The following is a 17,253-nucleotide window of genomic DNA, read 5'->3' as shown; positions in this document are numbered from 1 at the left end:
ATTTGTACACTTAACTCAAGTTGGGGTCAAAATCACCCTCAGATTTAGAAGGGCCAGAAAAATTGCTATCCCATCCTATAGCATTGCTCTTCAATCACACAGTTTCTCCAAATATAGTTGATGGCCTTTGAGATGCAAAACGCACCACTTTAATGTAGTAGAAGTCCCTTTCATTGCATTGCCAAATCTATTTAGCAGAATCTGCTTGGAATAATCTGTCCCTAGACCTGAGGATGCACAGTGATTTTAAGCATTTTAAGCTAACGATAATGGTTAGTGCTGAGAACAGATGTACCTGGCTGTGATGTGATCTATTCCAGTAGGCTTTTATGAGCTGTTCATTCCTATTGACTTAGCATTTTATGTCTGTGTTTTTACCTGGTGTGATGGTTGCATAGGGGTGTTGTGTGTGTATTTTCCTGATGTGTGATGGCTGCACGGGGGGCTGTGTGTATTTTCTCAGTGCAGTGGCTACACAGGATGTTGTGTGTGTGTTTGCCTGGAGTTATAGCTGCACGTGCTATTGTGTGACTCTTCCCCCCACCATTTGATGCCTGCTAGGGTTCTATGTGTATCTTTTTCCTAGTGCGATGGTTGCACTCGTTGCTCTTCTAATGATGGACATTTCTAGCAATTATCTATCTACAGGGTCCTGGGGAAAGAATTGCAGTAAAATCAATAAACAGTTATAGACAGGGCCTTGTAAACATGAAATGACACCCCTGCATAAATGCCTTTTCCCACCATAGCATGTTAAAATCCAAGTGCTGTTACCTTATTGGCATTGGGATAGAATTTCTATGGTCTCTCTATCTCTTTCATATATTGCAATCGTTTGGGGGAGTTTGAGATTAGTGCTGGTTGGAAGGCTTTTACACATGAATCTATCTAATGACATTTTTTACTACATTGTCCTATGCATTACTTCTTATCCTCCATCCTGACTTGCTCTGGTATAACAGCTGATATTCTGAAAGTGAATATGCCTTTTATTTATTCCTGCAGTCTCACCAGGCCCTCCCAACATGCCCACTACCTCACACACACACAACCTCCTCCCTTACTGCTTTCTGGTCTCTGTATCCCTCCTGCGTTCACCAAATGGAACTGACAAAGAGAAGAACCAATGAGGTTAAAGTCTTTTGAAACCCCTGGAATACAGATGAGCTGGGAGGCATCTGGAAACAAAACCAGACACTTGAAATCAAAGAGACAAGTAAATTACTATCCTAATCTAGGAAGAATAACTAAAGGTGTCAGTGGGGTTCCATTGATAGCACTTGGCCCTGGGCCAGAATGCCAAGGGTTCAAACTCCATACCAGCTTTGGGCTCGGGCCCAAGACTTGCCACTGCAGGGTGCAGCAGCATGTGCAGCAGTATTAAAGGTGTCAGCCTTCTGCAGAGAGGTTAAGTCCAAGTTCTTCTGTCTGTTTGTCATTATACCCCAGAGGGATGCAGAGATAACCCTGGCTTCCTCTCCAGTGCCTTTCTCAACAGGACAGGCTGTGGGGAGCTGTGCTCAGCAGCAGTATTTACTAATATCAGTACTGTACAATTAATGAACTGCCCCTTTTCTGATAAAGCTGCTTGAAGAAATAAAGTACGTGCAAGAACATCCAACTGCCTCCCCCCTTCTCCCTCCAAAAAACCTGATGTCTGTCCTAAAGATTCTTCCGTCAATGCAAAGAGCTAAGTTTGGAAACCTAAAACCACGTGTCTAAATGAAAGGAAATGTTTTCATTGGAACAGCTTACATGTCTGGTACACTTGCATAAAAACTATGGCGTAGCATTTTAGAGCTAAAATTGCTATAAAATGCTTAATACAGTAAGAATAATTATGAGATTTTGCACGCACAGCTGGTATACAACTAAAGTCTCAGCAACAGATTCAGTGGAGCATGGGAAAACCATTTATAAAAATTCCTGGTATGCCAGTTTAACTCACCATCAACAGCCCATCAACACTCCCTCCATTCTTTAGGTGGCTGGGGAAGATATTTACCTACCGAATGCTTTATTTCTCCTTTTATGGATGTCATTAATACTCGATTCAAGGAATTCTAGTCATTACTTGACAGTGGCAATATAAATAAATTGTAATAGGACACAAATGCCCTGAACACAAGGCTTTTCCATTGAGCACAGGAGTTACAAATACAGTAAACCATAAACCAAAAGACCAAACCATTAAGTCTACCTGTAACACCATCCCCCTTTTTCCTTCCTCTTTCTTCTATTCTCTCACCGCTTATCATCTTCCCTCTCTTTCTCTAAGATTCAAATCGTTGAGTGACTTTCTAGGTATTCTGGATGCCCATGGTCCCAGCCCACCTGGCCTTGTCTTCCCCTGGGTAACACCCCAAGGACGGAACTTCACTTTCTCCTCAAATTATAATAGTTCTTTCTTCTCCATTCCCCTAAGCATCAGCTAACAATCACTTAAAAAGGAGCTAAAGTAATTTGGATGAGATGTTAATGGTTAATAATAATTTATTATTATAATTCATTATTATATAAATAATAACAATAATTTATTGTTACAATTTATTATTATAAATAATAATAATAATAATTTATTATTATTTCTTGATAAAGATTGAATTAAAATACAAGGAAGAACCTCTTTATTTTGGCTTTATAGGGTCTATGGAAAATGCCATAATAGGTGAGATGACTGTAATCAGAGGCATTGCTGGATGCTTTATTGCATGGCCTTGGTCAGAGAAAGAGAAGCCACAGTGGGTATATGGGAACCCTCCGGGAGACAGTCTGTGGACACAAAGGCAGCATAGTACAATATAAAATGAATTGGACCAGAATCAGGAAATCAAAATTGGAGTATCAGTAAACTTTGCCACCAAGTGTTTGGGTAAGTCATTATACTCTCTTAGCTGAGAAACGAGGCCCTTGGATTAGAAAATCTCCACGGCTCCTTCCAGCCCTGAAATGAAGACCATGTCATGGCTTTCTGACTGAAGATCAGTTGTTTCTCCCAGTTTAGCTGCTTCCTCCAGCTAAGAATTACTGGCTCTTAATAAAAATGGCTGACATTCCACATGGAGCCATCTAACTAAAGGAGTGTTGATGTCCATAAATAAGTTTTAAGCTCTTTGCCTACTACCTGCATATACTACTTCTGAGCTGGCTCCTTTATGCTCTAAAGATATTTTCTTAGCATCTTGTTTCTCATTTACTTAATTTCACAAACATTTAATGAACACTTTCTATATATGAAACACAGAGCTAGTCACTGAAGACAAGGCAGAACAGGACACCATCTTTGTATCCTAAGAAGCACAAATGAGTCTACTATTCTTGTCCATTCTCTCTGTCTATCTCTCTTTCACTTCTGTGCATAAACATGTAAACTTCTAAAACTATAAGAGTAGTATAGAAAAAATAAGGGGAATTAGACTTATCTAATCTGTGCTCAGTCCAAAGTAGTTTATCTTCAGCAAAAGACTGATAATAATTGGTATTAAAAAATTATAGTCATTCAAATATGCACTTCAATTGTATAAAGGGTATTTATCAACATGTATTTTGAGGTCACTGATGTACATTAAGAACAGCAATCTGGGTGGCAAGCAGATTATAAAGGCAAAACAATCCATCTTGTAGGACTCCTGATAAAATTGTAGGATAAAATTAGTGACTCTTTTAAATAGTCTCCGGGGAAGTTAAGAACACAAAATGTTTTTGTTTAGTATTTTTTTCTTCTGAGGATTTTGGGTTCTTATCCCTCCAAACTTTCTTCTTGAATTAATAATAATAACTGAGATTTATTGAGTGCATATTAAATTACAGGCACTTCCAATACAATATTGTATGATAAGAAAATAATTCTGCAATGTAGATATTATATTACCCTCATTTTACCGATGTGAAAACTGAGGCTGAGGAGGGTGAAATAATTTGTCAAAGATAATAGTGTGCAGAGTTGGAATTTAACCTCAGGTTTGTCTTTGTCTGTGAAACATAGCTCCATAAACGTGTCTTGGTTCTGCCAAATCTAATTATTTAAAAAATAAATAATCTTGTTTGAATGCTTTGTTAACAAACAAGGAAAACAACCTTCATAGTCTTTCTTTACACTCATTCATTCCATTACATATAGTACAATGAAAACAGGAGATGGTTAAGATTTTTCTAAGATTTGGCTGCCTTTTCATATTTATCTGGACTGAGATGAATAATTAAGTTTGGGACTCTCAATCAAAAGTAAAAGAATGAGGTATTTGCTATCTGAATAAGTATTTGTTGTTAATTGATCAGACATGGATAAGGGGTGTTATTACAACTATATTTGTGAGATATGATTTACGTTGTTCTACTGCATGTTACTCTGTGCTGTTTTTCATTTTCTTGCACTTTGGACTTTCTGTTTTGTTTTTATGAATTTAGTCACAGTTGGTTGTGTTTTGAACTTTGTAAAAATGTAATTCTAAGAAAATTAAAAAAAGAAAAAGAAAATATTTTCAAAATGATGTCAAAATCAAATCTACCCCTCACTAATTTGATTTGTAGGAAATGGAGAACAAAGTATTGAAAGCAGAATGCTTTTTAAATACATCCTAATTACTTCAATGTGCAAATGGATTGACTAAATCAGAGCATGCATTTAACACTTTGCACTTCAATTGTGCTTATTCATCTAAGTTCTATAGATAGCAATCCCATTAAAAAAAAAGGAAAGAGGGCTTCCCTGGTGGCGTAGATTTTGAGAGTCCGCCTGACGATGCAGGGGACACGGGTTCGTGCCCCGGTCCGGGAAGATCCCACATGCCCTGGAGCGGCTGGGCCCGTGAGCCATGGCCGCTGAGCCTGCGCTTCCGGAGCCTGTGCTGTGCAACGCGAGAGGCCACAATGGTGAGTGAGAGGCCCGCGTACCGCAAACAAAAGAAGATAAACTTCACTATTGTCAGTCATTCTATAGTTATCTGGGGAAAACTATCATTCTTAAGTTCAAGCTTACCTCTTAAGTCCACTCACTTTTGGACTAATGCAGAAGATCATTAGTCCAAATAATACAAAATAATAGATAATTTTCTGGAGCTACCCAAGTTTTCCCAATTGACCCTATCTTTCCTATTCTTCTCTTCTGCTTTTAGTGGGTGAGCTGAGGGGGTGGGTTAGTAAAGCCACACAGTATGAAGCAGACAGACTGAGTCCTAAGGAATGATGGCTATGGGCTGGAGATGATACACAATCTAGGCTGGGATGGAGTTATGATGTCACGGTTACTTAGGGCTTGGTCTGGGACCACCTACACCAGAATCTCCTGAGGATCATGTTAAAAAGATATATTTCAGAGTCTTACCCCAGAGCAACTAAACTGAATGAGTGTCTCTTGAGGTGTAACTCAAAGATCTACGTTTTTAACAAGCTTCTCAAGTAATTCTTATCCTACTGAAACCCAAAAAGCACTGGCTTATGTACTTATGCAGCTCTCTGATTCTATATCCAGGGACAGCACCGCTAGTATACCTCTGTACCTTCTGTCCCAGTTCTCAAGATGCATGTGCAAGTACACATAGCTGACCTGGGAGGCACTAATTGTAGTAATAATAGCCCAAGGGCTTAGCCAGGCATGGTGCTGTTTGATATGCCAGATCTCATCGGATCCCCACAACAAGGATTATGAGTTAAGTATTATTACTATTCCCATGTTTCAGATGAGGAAATTGAGATTCAGAGAGATGTAGTAACTTGTTGTGAGTGTCACATTAATTACTGCAAGAGCTCTTAAGCTTTAACTCCTTAACTCTTAGCCTTGTAGAAAAATATGTTCTTGAAAGATGTTTACTCCCAAAGATGTCCATGATTTGGTGATAACATCATTGTAAAGGAACTTACCTAAATACTAGTAAAATTGGTTATATAATTAACCAATCATAGGTTAATGTATAATAACCTATACATAGGGTGTGAGCATTTGTATCCAACTAACTCTTCCCTTAGGTTATTTGTATAGTTACTAAAATCATCTAAACTAAGTTGCTGATCTTTCATTAGTTCATTCAACAATTATGCACTTTGCCAGAACCTGAGGTGACAAGGATAAATAGGACAAGGCCTCTGCCTTCGTTAGACTTACAGTTCAGTAAAAGAGATGAGCTTGTGTACAACTGGTTCTGGGTTAACTTGTAGTCAGTGGAGGCCTGAGCTGGAGAGAGAGTGGTCATTCTCCTGGCAGAAAGGAAAAAGGGTGTGGTCTGGAAATTTTTAGTTACTCCATCACTATGCCTTTGGCCAGTGTAAGGAATCCAGATTTTTTAAGATTACATTTTTACTTATACACTTTTGTTAGAAAAAGGGCAGACTAAGTTACTTGTGTATTTTGGGCCGATAAAACTTTATGTGGTTCATTCTTTCTGGCATCCAACTGGGTTTCTTTTTTGGCTAAATTCTGGGTACAGAGCCAAGTTAGTTGTTATGTTTATTCATTCTTACACAGAGCAGCCGAGATTCTCCTCTTGAGATGAGTGCCTGATAAATGTTATCAGTAGTAGCACATGCCACCCAATAAAAGTGACTCTATAGAGACATTGGCTGTGTCCTTTACTTCATTTTCATCTGTTTCAATTACTCAAAATGCTATTATTAGATTATGAAATTTTTACAATATGAGAAATTTAGGAGTTAAAAACAATTGAAAACATAAAGAGTGCTCTAGATTTCTTCCCTTTTGATAATCTCATATACATGTAAATGTGGTCTGAGCATATTAATGTCAGAGCTAATTGATGGACTAAAAAAAATGAGGTTCTGCAATGTCAGAGTGCAGGCTGATAATCTAAGGCAAATGTACAAGAATCTAAAAAAGAGAAAGAAATTCTGGGAAACACTGGGCAATAGAAACTATATGATATGATTCAGAAAATATATATCATATTTAATATGATTAAGATTCTAAAAATTGATATCTTAAATACTTCAAAAGCTTAATAAATTGGAAAAGCAAAACATTTTAATCCCTTTATGAAGTGATAAATAGTAGACATGCGTTCTTTTCTTAAGTTGAATTAGTATCAGAGTTGGAATTATTTTTATTTAGATTATTTACTGTTTGCTTAAAAATTTTACTTTTCTAATCATTAGAGTATTTTTAGAATATTTAGAAAGTTTAAGAAAAAGAAGAAATAAAATATCACTTAATTCCATCATACAGAGGTACTAGTACTATTCATATTCTAATTTATTTCCTTTGATTGTAACCAAATACATTTTTGGTTACATTCATTTTTCTAATTTGGGATCATTTTGGGATCATGTTAGGTATACAAGTTTCTTTTGGATCAGGTATTTTCAGTTACAATGTTTCATGAACATTTCCTAGTAAAATAATTACTTAAAATATCTTTAATAACTATGTAGTTAATAATTATTATATAATTATACATGTATGTTCCATAATTTGCTTAATAATTTCTTTGATTAAATATTTAAGATCTTCTCTTCTTTCACTTTTATAAATGACATTGTGATGAACAAGACTTTGTATACAAATTTTTGTCTGAGTTTCTGGTTCCTATAGATAGATTCCTAGAAATTAAATGACTGGGCCAAAATACACATTTTTAAAGAAACGTTCTTGATAATGTAATGCCAAATTACTTTGCAGAACTTCGTGTCAACACATGCCCCCTCATCACTATTATATGAATGACAGTTTTACTGCACATTTATCAGCATTCAGGATTATTATTTTTATAAATAATGCCTTTGGGTGTTAGTGAGTTGAAATACGTTTTCATATGTTTATCAGACATTTGTATTTCCTCTTTCAAAATTTTTCTTTTTATAATCTTTTTAGATTTTTTTGAACAAATAGACATCTCAGTACCTTCATATCTTTTGCTTCCACTTCATCTCTAGAGTATCACTATATTCCAGACTCTCCTTACCTAATCCTGAACCTTGGCATAATGTCTGTCTAGTCTGTAGTTCAAATTTCTTCCATTCTTATCCATTCTGTACACTACTACCTAACAGTATTTTGAAAATACTGCTTTTGTCATGTCAGTCCTGATCAGGAACCTACAGTAACTCCCAGTTATTTATCTATTGGCTAAATTCAACTGCCTTCTTCAGGGGAAAATTAATCCCGTTCTTGGATATCTCCTTATGAATTCTGTTGATTAACTTAGGATACTGATGTATGGAACTTACATGCAGTTAAGTTTTTATATATGAGTTTTTATATGTGAGTATTTATATACAATAGAGAGAGACACACACATGATATTGATACTAGACATGAGCACTGGAAGGGGATTTACAGAGCATCAAACCCAACTCTTTACATTTATAAATGAAGAAACTGACTCAAAGAGTTCAACAAATTACCCAAAGTCATAGAGCTAGTTAAATGATAGAGCTGGGACTAGAAATCAAGTCTCCTGATTCCCAGTTCAATGCCTTTTAAATAGGGAATAATAAAAAGTCATTTTTACAATTTAAAGAATGGAAACAGCTAGGAAAACCATTTAATTTCACACTGATCTTATGTATAAAAGATTGTTAAAATCATGTCACATAGAAGGCTTGAGTGTTCTTATAAACATGAATAATATGTACTTATAAATTGATCAAAGTGTCATTACAATTTTTATAAAATTTGCACATCAGCAAATGACCCAGTTTATGCTAGTTTGCTTTCTTCTTGTTCATCTACATTGTTTTATTTAATCTGCTTTGCTACAATAGAAGCACGGTATTTTTATTCTAGTATGTTGCAGATCATCATTAAGTTTCTTGGTAAGATCTAGTGGTATTCAGTGGAAAATCCAATTTGCCTAGCAACTTCTATAAAGAATTTCCTTTAACAATAATTGGGGATTTTAAGAACTACCCTTAAAAAAGAACTATTTCAAAATTCCTCTATTTAAATAGTAAACAACATGAACTATTTTGTAAGAAAATGGGCTGTGAGACTAGGTGTTGCCAAATATACTAATTATTTATAGGGATAGGGTAGGGCACAAGGGGCCAATGTGGGAATAGCTATGAATTGAACTAACTTGGATAGACGCTCATTGATTGTAAAGCCTTGATTCACAAAGCATGTGTTTGCCCAACAAAAGTACTGACAAAAAGAGTGTTTATTAAATCATATGGCAGTGCCACAGTTACAGAATCCAAGGTTTAAAAACATGAATAAGTGGGTCATCCAGCAGTAGAGGGAGACTAAAGAGATCTCAGTTATGTTTTCTTTCTCTGTGTGCATGTGTGTGCACACAGAATAGGTCTATTCATTTCATACTCAACAGACATTTATTAAGCACCTACTTTGTGCTAGAAGCTATTACCAAAATAAATGATCCAGCTTTTTGTGATTATCCTCTCCACAGCTGTATCATAGAGATGCATAATAATCTATACCTGACTAATGCATTATAACAAAAACTGAGAAAGTGGGTAGGAGGAGAGGATTGAAAGAGCGGCATCCTAAATTTCTCATTTTATACAGCATACAATTTCATTAATGTTGATAATTTTTAAAAATAGGTCTAAATATTAAAAAATATAACAGTAATCATTACTAGAAGAATAAACTGTGCTTTAAAACTCCCAAATTGCTAGATTGATAACAAACAAATAATATAGTCATATACCAAAAGAGAAAAAGAGAGAGAGAGAGGGCCAAGGATGCAGAAAAACATAGAAAATAGTAAATAAAGTTTCTGAGATAGTACCAGATATATTTTTTACAACAATAAATATTAAGTTAATCAGTTTATTATTAAAATAAACACTATAACATAGGCTTAAAAAACACACAAAATCTAACCATAGGATAGTACTTTAAGAATTCTAGTTTTGGGCTTCCCTGGTGGCGCAGTGGTTGAGAGTCAGCCTGCCAATGCAGGGGACACGGGTTCGTGCCCCAGTCCGGGAGAACCCCACGTGCCACAGAGCGGCTGGGCCTGTGAGCCATGGCCGCTGAGCCTGCGTGTCCGGAGCTGGGCTCCGCAACGAGAAAGGCCACGGCAGTGACAGGCCTGTGTACCGCAAAAAAAAAAAAAAAAAAAAAAAGAATACGAGTTTTGGTAGTGGAGAAAACTGAGCTCAAATATTACTTCTGCCATTTACTAGTCATAACCTCTTTCCTAAGAGGAAATTTATTTAGCTTGTTTATATCAATTTCCTAGTTTATGAAATGTAAATAAAAATAACTGATTATAGAGAGAATTGAATAAAATAGTATCTATAAAGTTCAGTGCCCAGCACCATTAAACATTCAATAATAATAGCTATTATTTATAATATTTGTTTTAAAATGATGTATCTAAATGAAAGAGAGGTAAAAATCAAAGGAGTGTTGTCCAACATATACTGATAACTGAAAAACTGATACAATATAAAATGAATAAAACTAAAGAGGCAGAGTGAGACTTAAAAAGAAAGTAATCATTTCTGCAAAGAAAAAAGCAGTGAGGAGGGCTGAAGCCATACGCCTACTGAAACCTGGATCCATAAGCACATAGAGGTGGCTGGGAGTCTAGGTCTTTGAAGTAACGGGGCCAAAAAGTTTCCATATGAAATGGTGGATCTAAGTCTGTCTTACTACTTCAACAAGAGTCTACACAAAGTATGGCCAACTGCTGCCTGGGGCAAGAGTTTATACAGAGCTGAAGGCACTGAAAGGTGGAAGGATGAAGATACAGCCTCAGCCTTGAGATCAAATATTCCTAAAGGTAAGCTGAAAGGACACCTTTGTAAGATTTGGATTAGGACTAGAAAGCCAGGAATGCAGATAGGGGCAACTGGAAAACCATTAGTCAGGGAGGTATGAAAAAATTAAAAGAGAGAGAGAGAGAGAGAGAGAGCTTACCAACAGGCAAGACAAAACAGCCTTATGACCCACATTAACCTGCAAAACAAAATTCTAAAACATAGCAAGGTAGGTTTATTCCTAGGTATTTTATTCTTTTTGATACAATGGTAAATGGGATTGTTTCCTTAATTTCTCTTTCTGATCTTTCATTGTTAGTGTATAGGAACGCAAAACAACTACAAAATTAATAATTGGAACATTCACTCCAGATAAATTTGATTTTATAGAACTGTCTGACAATGACTTCAAAATGAGTATATTTGCAATGTTCAGAGATACATAAAAGAATCATACCTGTAAAAAGAACAAGAAATTATTAAATAAAAATAGATAAGAATAGATGAATAAAAATCAATCAGAAATCTTAAAAATGAAAAAAATGTTCACTGACATAAAAATGCAATAGATGGGATAATTTAAGATTGGGCAGTTTCAAGGAGAGGATTAAGTGAGTTGGAAAGTGATATTAAGGAATTCACTCAGAAAAAAAAAAATCATGGAAAGTAAAATATGCTTCTAGAAAATGAAAAAGCGGTTGAGATATGGTAAATTGACTGGGAAACACCAGAATGTAGCTATAAAAATCCCAGAAGAATAAAATGAAGTTAATGACAAATATACAATAAAAGAAAAAAAATAGCTGAGAATTTTCCTGAATTAGAGTCTTGAGATTAGAAAATATATCCTTAGTCCATGACTGATAATTTAAAATAAATTCACATCTAAACACACTTCAGAGAAACTATAAGATATTAAGGATATAGAAAAACTCCAATAAGTTACCAGAGGGAAAAGGCAGAGTACTTAAAAAGAGATGAAAAATAGATCGATAGCAGACTTTTCTTAAGTAATGATAGTTGACAGAACAATAGTCTAAGATATGATTGAGTAATTTCTTCAAATGCTGAGCAGAAACACCCAGTTAAATTGTTATTTAAGGTAAAAGATAAAATAAAGACATTTTGAGGTATACATAAAGAGTGTACTACCCAGGGCCCTCCCTAGAGAATTACAGAAAGATGCAATTCAACAAGAAGGAAGGTAAGTCCAGACAGGAAGCAATAGAATCCACAAATAATGGTGTGAATAGTAGTAACTAAAACTATGAGTAAATACAATAAAGTGTTGATTATAAAAATAAATTATAATTATTTTGGGACATGTTTAAAACAAATAAGTAAAACTAAAATTCAATTCAACAATTACAATAATGAGAATGATACTTAGGAAGTAGATAAAACATGCTAGACACATTTTATTTATTTATTTTTTTACATTAAGGACAAAGCCAAAAATACTAAGAAGTGGATTTTATTTTTTATTAGAAAAATATGTAGTTAGGTATACATATAAAAATTTTAGTATGAGCACTAAAGAAAAAGATAAGCTACCTATGGACTTCAAGCCCAGCAGTAAAATCCATGTACTAAAAAGAATTTTTAAAACATTTTTTTCAATCAAAGTTATATGAAACACATCTTATTATAGTGTAATTAAATTCAGAATCAGTAATAAAAATAGAGCAAATATATGTTTATAAAATAGCAATGTACACTTTTTTATTTTGGGCCACACTGAGTGGCATGCAGGATCTTAGTTCCCTGACCAGGGATCAAATCCGCACCCCCTTCAGTGGAAGAACAGAGTCTTAATCACTGGACTACCAGGGAAGTCCATAGAAACATACACTTCTAAATAACTTAAGGGTTAAAAATAAATCAAAAGAGATACTACAAAATATTTAAAATTGAACAGAACTACATATCAACACATGCTATGCAGCTAATGAAAAACTTGAATGAGAATTTAGAGACCGATTTATTTTGAAAAACAATAAGAAGTATTAAAATTAAATGAGTAATAATTTAACTCAGGAATCTCAAAAAAAATTATCCAAATAATAATGTAAAAAAATAATGTTGACAAAAGCAGAAAGTAATGATATAGAATACAAAGACACAATAAAATAGATAAGCAAAATCAAAAGCCAATTTTTGAAAAAAGTTAATGAAACAGAAAAATGTCTAACAGCTAGTAAGAGAAGAGATGAGGCTAACATAAATAATATTAGGAATAAGAAGGGGACATAATTAAAGATAAAATTAAAAATCATAAGACTTTATGAAGAGCTTTGTGCAAATAAATTTAAAAGTGTAGATTAACTGTTAATTGTATATTTTCCTAAAAAAACTTCTTAAAATTGACTTAAGAAGAAATATAACCCTTGAATAAACCAATAGCCATGGAAGAAAAGGAACTGATGATAATCAAAAGTCCACCCTATACTACCCCTACTAACTGGAAATAACAGGTCCAGATGATTTTAGAGGCAAATTTAACCAAATCTTCAGAATAGGTAATCTGTATAATATAAAAACTATTTCAGAAATAGAAAAAAAAATAAGAAAGAAATGTTGCTCAACTTATTTTATGAGGTTAGTATCACCATGACACCAAAACTATGCAACAACAGTTTTAAGAAAAGAAAATTAAAGACTAATCTCCCCATGCAAACATACTATTAAACTATCAGAAAATTAAAGTATAGAGTGGATTTCAAAAACACAAAAGGACCAAGTAAAGATTTTTGCAGGAATGTAAGAAGTGTTTACTATCAAGAAATGTATTAATATCACATAAAATATTAACATATTAATGGGAAATTTTAATCATATTATTGATGCAGAAAATGCATTATATAAAATTCAACTAATATTCTTGATTAAAAATGCTTAGCAAACTTTAAATAGATGATGGGAACTTTCTCTTTTTTTTTTTTTTTCTTGTGGTACGAGGGCCTCTCATGAGGGCCTCTCACTGCTGTGGCCTCTCCTGTTGCGGAGCACAGGCTCTGGACGTGCAGGCTCAGCGGCCATGGCTCACGGGCCCAGCCACTCCACGGCATGTGGGATCTTCCCAGACCGGGGCACGAACCCACGTCCCCTGCATCGGCAGGCAAACTCTCAACCACTGCGCCACCAGGGAAGCCCCTATGGGAACTTTCTTACAATATTTTGATTTATCAAAATCCTAAGCAAATACCACATTTCCAAAGCATTTCCATTAAAGAAAGAAACAGAGCATTCCAAATATCAAATATCACTGCTTCTACTCCATGCTGTATAGAGTTCTCAGTAATGCAATATGACAGGAAAAAGAAATTGAACATTTAAGAATTGAAAGTTAAGGGACAAGTTGGAATTATTTACTGATGATATACATGTCTATGTAGAAAACCTAAGAGAATTTCAGTTTAGCCAGTGGAACTAATAAGAGAGTTCAGCAAAGTTGCTGAGCATACACCAATAATAACCAATAAACAATACAGTGGAAAACAGATTCTAACATAATATCATGAAAACTAAGTTATATGAAAGGAACTCTAACAAAACAGGTTCAAGTGAGACCTTTAGGGTGAAAATTATAAAACATTATTAAAGAACTTGAAGGAAGAGCTGATTAAGTAGACGAATGTAGTCTTAATGTCAGAAAGACACTGTGTTATAAGAATATCCATTCTCCTCCAGATTATTCTCTAAAGTTAATGTAAATACAAACAAAATTCAGCAGAGCTTTTGCCAAACTTGACTGACTAACCCTAAAATTCATATTGAATAGCAAAAGGCCAAGAAGAGCCAAGAGAACTTTAAAGAAGAACAATGTAGAGAATTTACCTTACCAAATAACAAGAATATTATAAAACTATGGTAATTAAGGCACTTTTGTGTTAGCACAATAGAGAAACAGTCCACTGGATAAAGATCCTAATAAACAGATTTGATGTAGGCGAAAGATGGCATTACAAATTGGTGGGTAAGGATGACTAATTTGTTAAATGGTGCTGGGATAATTGGGTTATCCACATGGAAAAAGAATAAACTATGATGCATGTAAGATACCATATACAAAAATAAATGCCAAGAAGATTAGAGATCTAAATGTAAAAGGCAAAACTTTAAAACTGTTAGAAGAAAATACAGGAAGGTTTCTTAAGGATTTTGTCACATGGAAGGATTTTTTAAAATGACATAAGAGCACAAACCATAAAGGAAAATATCAATAAATTTAACTGCATTAAAATTAGAAACTCTTAAAAATAAATGCTACTACAGACACAGTTAAAAGAGAAACTGAATATTGGGAAAGGACATTTGCAATCTATATTGCCCAAAGGATGAGAATCCAGAATATTACAACCACCACCAAAACCAAGACCAAAAGCTGTCCAAAACAACAATAGCAAAACAAATACCCCAATAAAAACAAGGGTGAAGATACAAATAGGCAACACACATGAGGAAATCCCAGTTGTTTATAAGTGAAAAAAAATTTAAACGAGATATTATTCAATCCCCCTCAGTCTGACAAAAATGTAAAAACTATGGTCATTCCAAAATGTTGTGAAGCATGTGGAGAAGATCTCATAGATTGCTAATGAGAATGTTAATTGGTACTACCATTTTAAAGAGAGAAATTTTATAGTTCTTAGTAAAGTTTAATTTAAAAAATAAAAAATATATAATAAAAATTTCAAAATGCATTATTTCTTACAGTTTAGCATTTCCTCCTCTGTGTACAAACATGTACAAAAATGTTAACTACAATTCTGGTGGTGATTGGGAAATACTAGAAATAATGTCTAACAATTAGAGACTCAGATTTTAGTGATACATACAGTGGAACACATTTTATGTTAAGTCATAATACATGGCTTATGTAAAGCTACTTCATGATGACAGAGATCAGAAGAGTTTTTCTTGTTTTTAACATTTTGTTAAAGTTTTGGAGGATATCGGCTATAAGGGGGCATGAGGGATTCTTCCTAGGTGTTGTGAATGTTTTGTATATCTTGGAATGAATATTGTTGCATGGATGTATACTTACATAAAAGCTCATCAAGCTATACACTTAATTTGTGTACTTCACAAATAACATATGATAAAAAACAGGTTGGGAAAAATTTTTTCTACATTGATTGAGGTTTGTTTAACTTGGGTGATGGATTCTTGTATGTTCACATTATTCTTTATACTTTTATATGCTTGAAATATTTTACATTAAAAAATAGATAAGACAAAGACTACTGCTTTTCCTAACTAGAATTAATCAAGGTAAAAGAAAGCACTAGTGTCATCTTCTCCTCTTCACTGTCCCTGACACTAGGTCCAACTATTCCAGGAATCAATAAACACTTCACAGCCAAACATACTTACAAAGCGATCAAAAGCAAAACTTTCAATTCATTTCTCGACTATGTGTAGAATCTAGGCTTTCTTAAGTGAATGACCAGCAGTATGTATTGTTGATACGATGCTACTAATGCACAAAGATCATTCATCCATTTAGGTTTTTCAACTGATGAAGTACAGGATGCATTGCCAAGGATTTTTTTGATGTGAATCAACAGGTGGTTTGGCATCAATATTGCTATTTGTTTCTGGGCTTCACCTCTGGTTTCAGAAAAGAAAAAGAGACGATACCTTTTCAATGCAGTATTTCAAGTCAACCATATGGAAAGCAAGGTTTTATTCCAGCCAATTCTCTTTCTCTCAAAACGTGGAGGAAAAGTGCCAGCCACTGCTACTCTCGCCACCAGCCATGGTACAGATGTTTAGAAAATGCAAAAATAGAGAAATGAAACAAAAAGAAAACCCTCAAAAATAAGTTTTGCATAAGTGAAAAACAGAGTATATAATTATCATAGCTGCAAAAAGGTAAATGCATTTTGTATTTTTTTCCCTTGTGTTAAACTGAAAGAACCAAAACAAACAAAAACATTGATGTTTTAACTTAATGCTTTGTTGAAACTGACGACTACGAAGACCAACTCAAATGTGGCTAAAAGTGGGAATAAAAAACAGATTTATTTTAATCTGATAAAAGACTTTTTATCTCCAAGAGTGTTAGAATATGACCTACTTAAATGAATATTTATTAAAGGAATAATTATAGACCCATTTAAAAATACATGTTTTCAGGTGCTAAAATGGGAATGGAGAAGTGTTTCTTTGAAATCTTGTAGGAGAAAAGAAATAATTGAAATTATAATACGTCCTTATACGACTCAGATAAAATACAGCTTGGGAAGAAATGTCTCCATACTGTTCAAATGTACGTCCCTGAATTGCCTTAGCCAATTTGTAGACCTGGTTTTTCCAAAAGCAAATGTCCTATTAGATTTAAGCACATCGATGTAAATTACTCTTTGTTTAAAAGAAAGTTTAAAAAAAAATAATGTAATTTCTGAGAGAATATTGCCTGAATTGAAAGTTAGACCTCGATTTAGGCCTAGCTCTGCCACAATCTTGTTGTGTACCTTTGTTCCTGTTATAACTGAGATGTTTGGGTCTCAGTATCCACATCTGTAAAGTGGGAGTGTGACACAAAGACAGAGTCCTCTCATCAAGCTC

The 17,253-nt window shown here is 34.3% G+C and overlaps 1 protein-coding gene across 45 annotated transcripts in view; it reads right to left on the bottom strand.

Moving 5' to 3' along the window:
* ZBTB20 (zinc finger and BTB domain containing 20) overlaps positions 1–17,253 on the bottom strand; it is an 802,591-nt gene that overhangs the window by 223,163 nt on the left and 562,175 nt on the right. For 8 of the 45 annotated variants that reach the window (XM_067034591.1, XM_067034567.1, XM_067034566.1 and 5 more), the window contains one exon: positions 16,324–16,423. The exons of the other annotated variants lie outside the window; for them this stretch is intronic. The gene's annotated coding sequence lies outside the window, so the exon portion shown is untranslated. The remainder of the gene's footprint in view (positions 1–16,323; positions 16,424–17,253) is intronic. 45 annotated transcript variants of the gene reach the window in all.

This window comes from Kogia breviceps, chromosome 5, assembly GCF_026419965.1.
Source record: "Kogia breviceps isolate mKogBre1 chromosome 5, mKogBre1 haplotype 1, whole genome shotgun sequence".
Lineage (NCBI taxonomy): Eukaryota > Metazoa > Chordata > Mammalia > Artiodactyla > Physeteridae > Kogia > Kogia breviceps.
The sequence above is the reverse complement of the archived record's forward strand: the minus strand, read 5'-3'. Positions and strand labels throughout refer to the sequence as shown.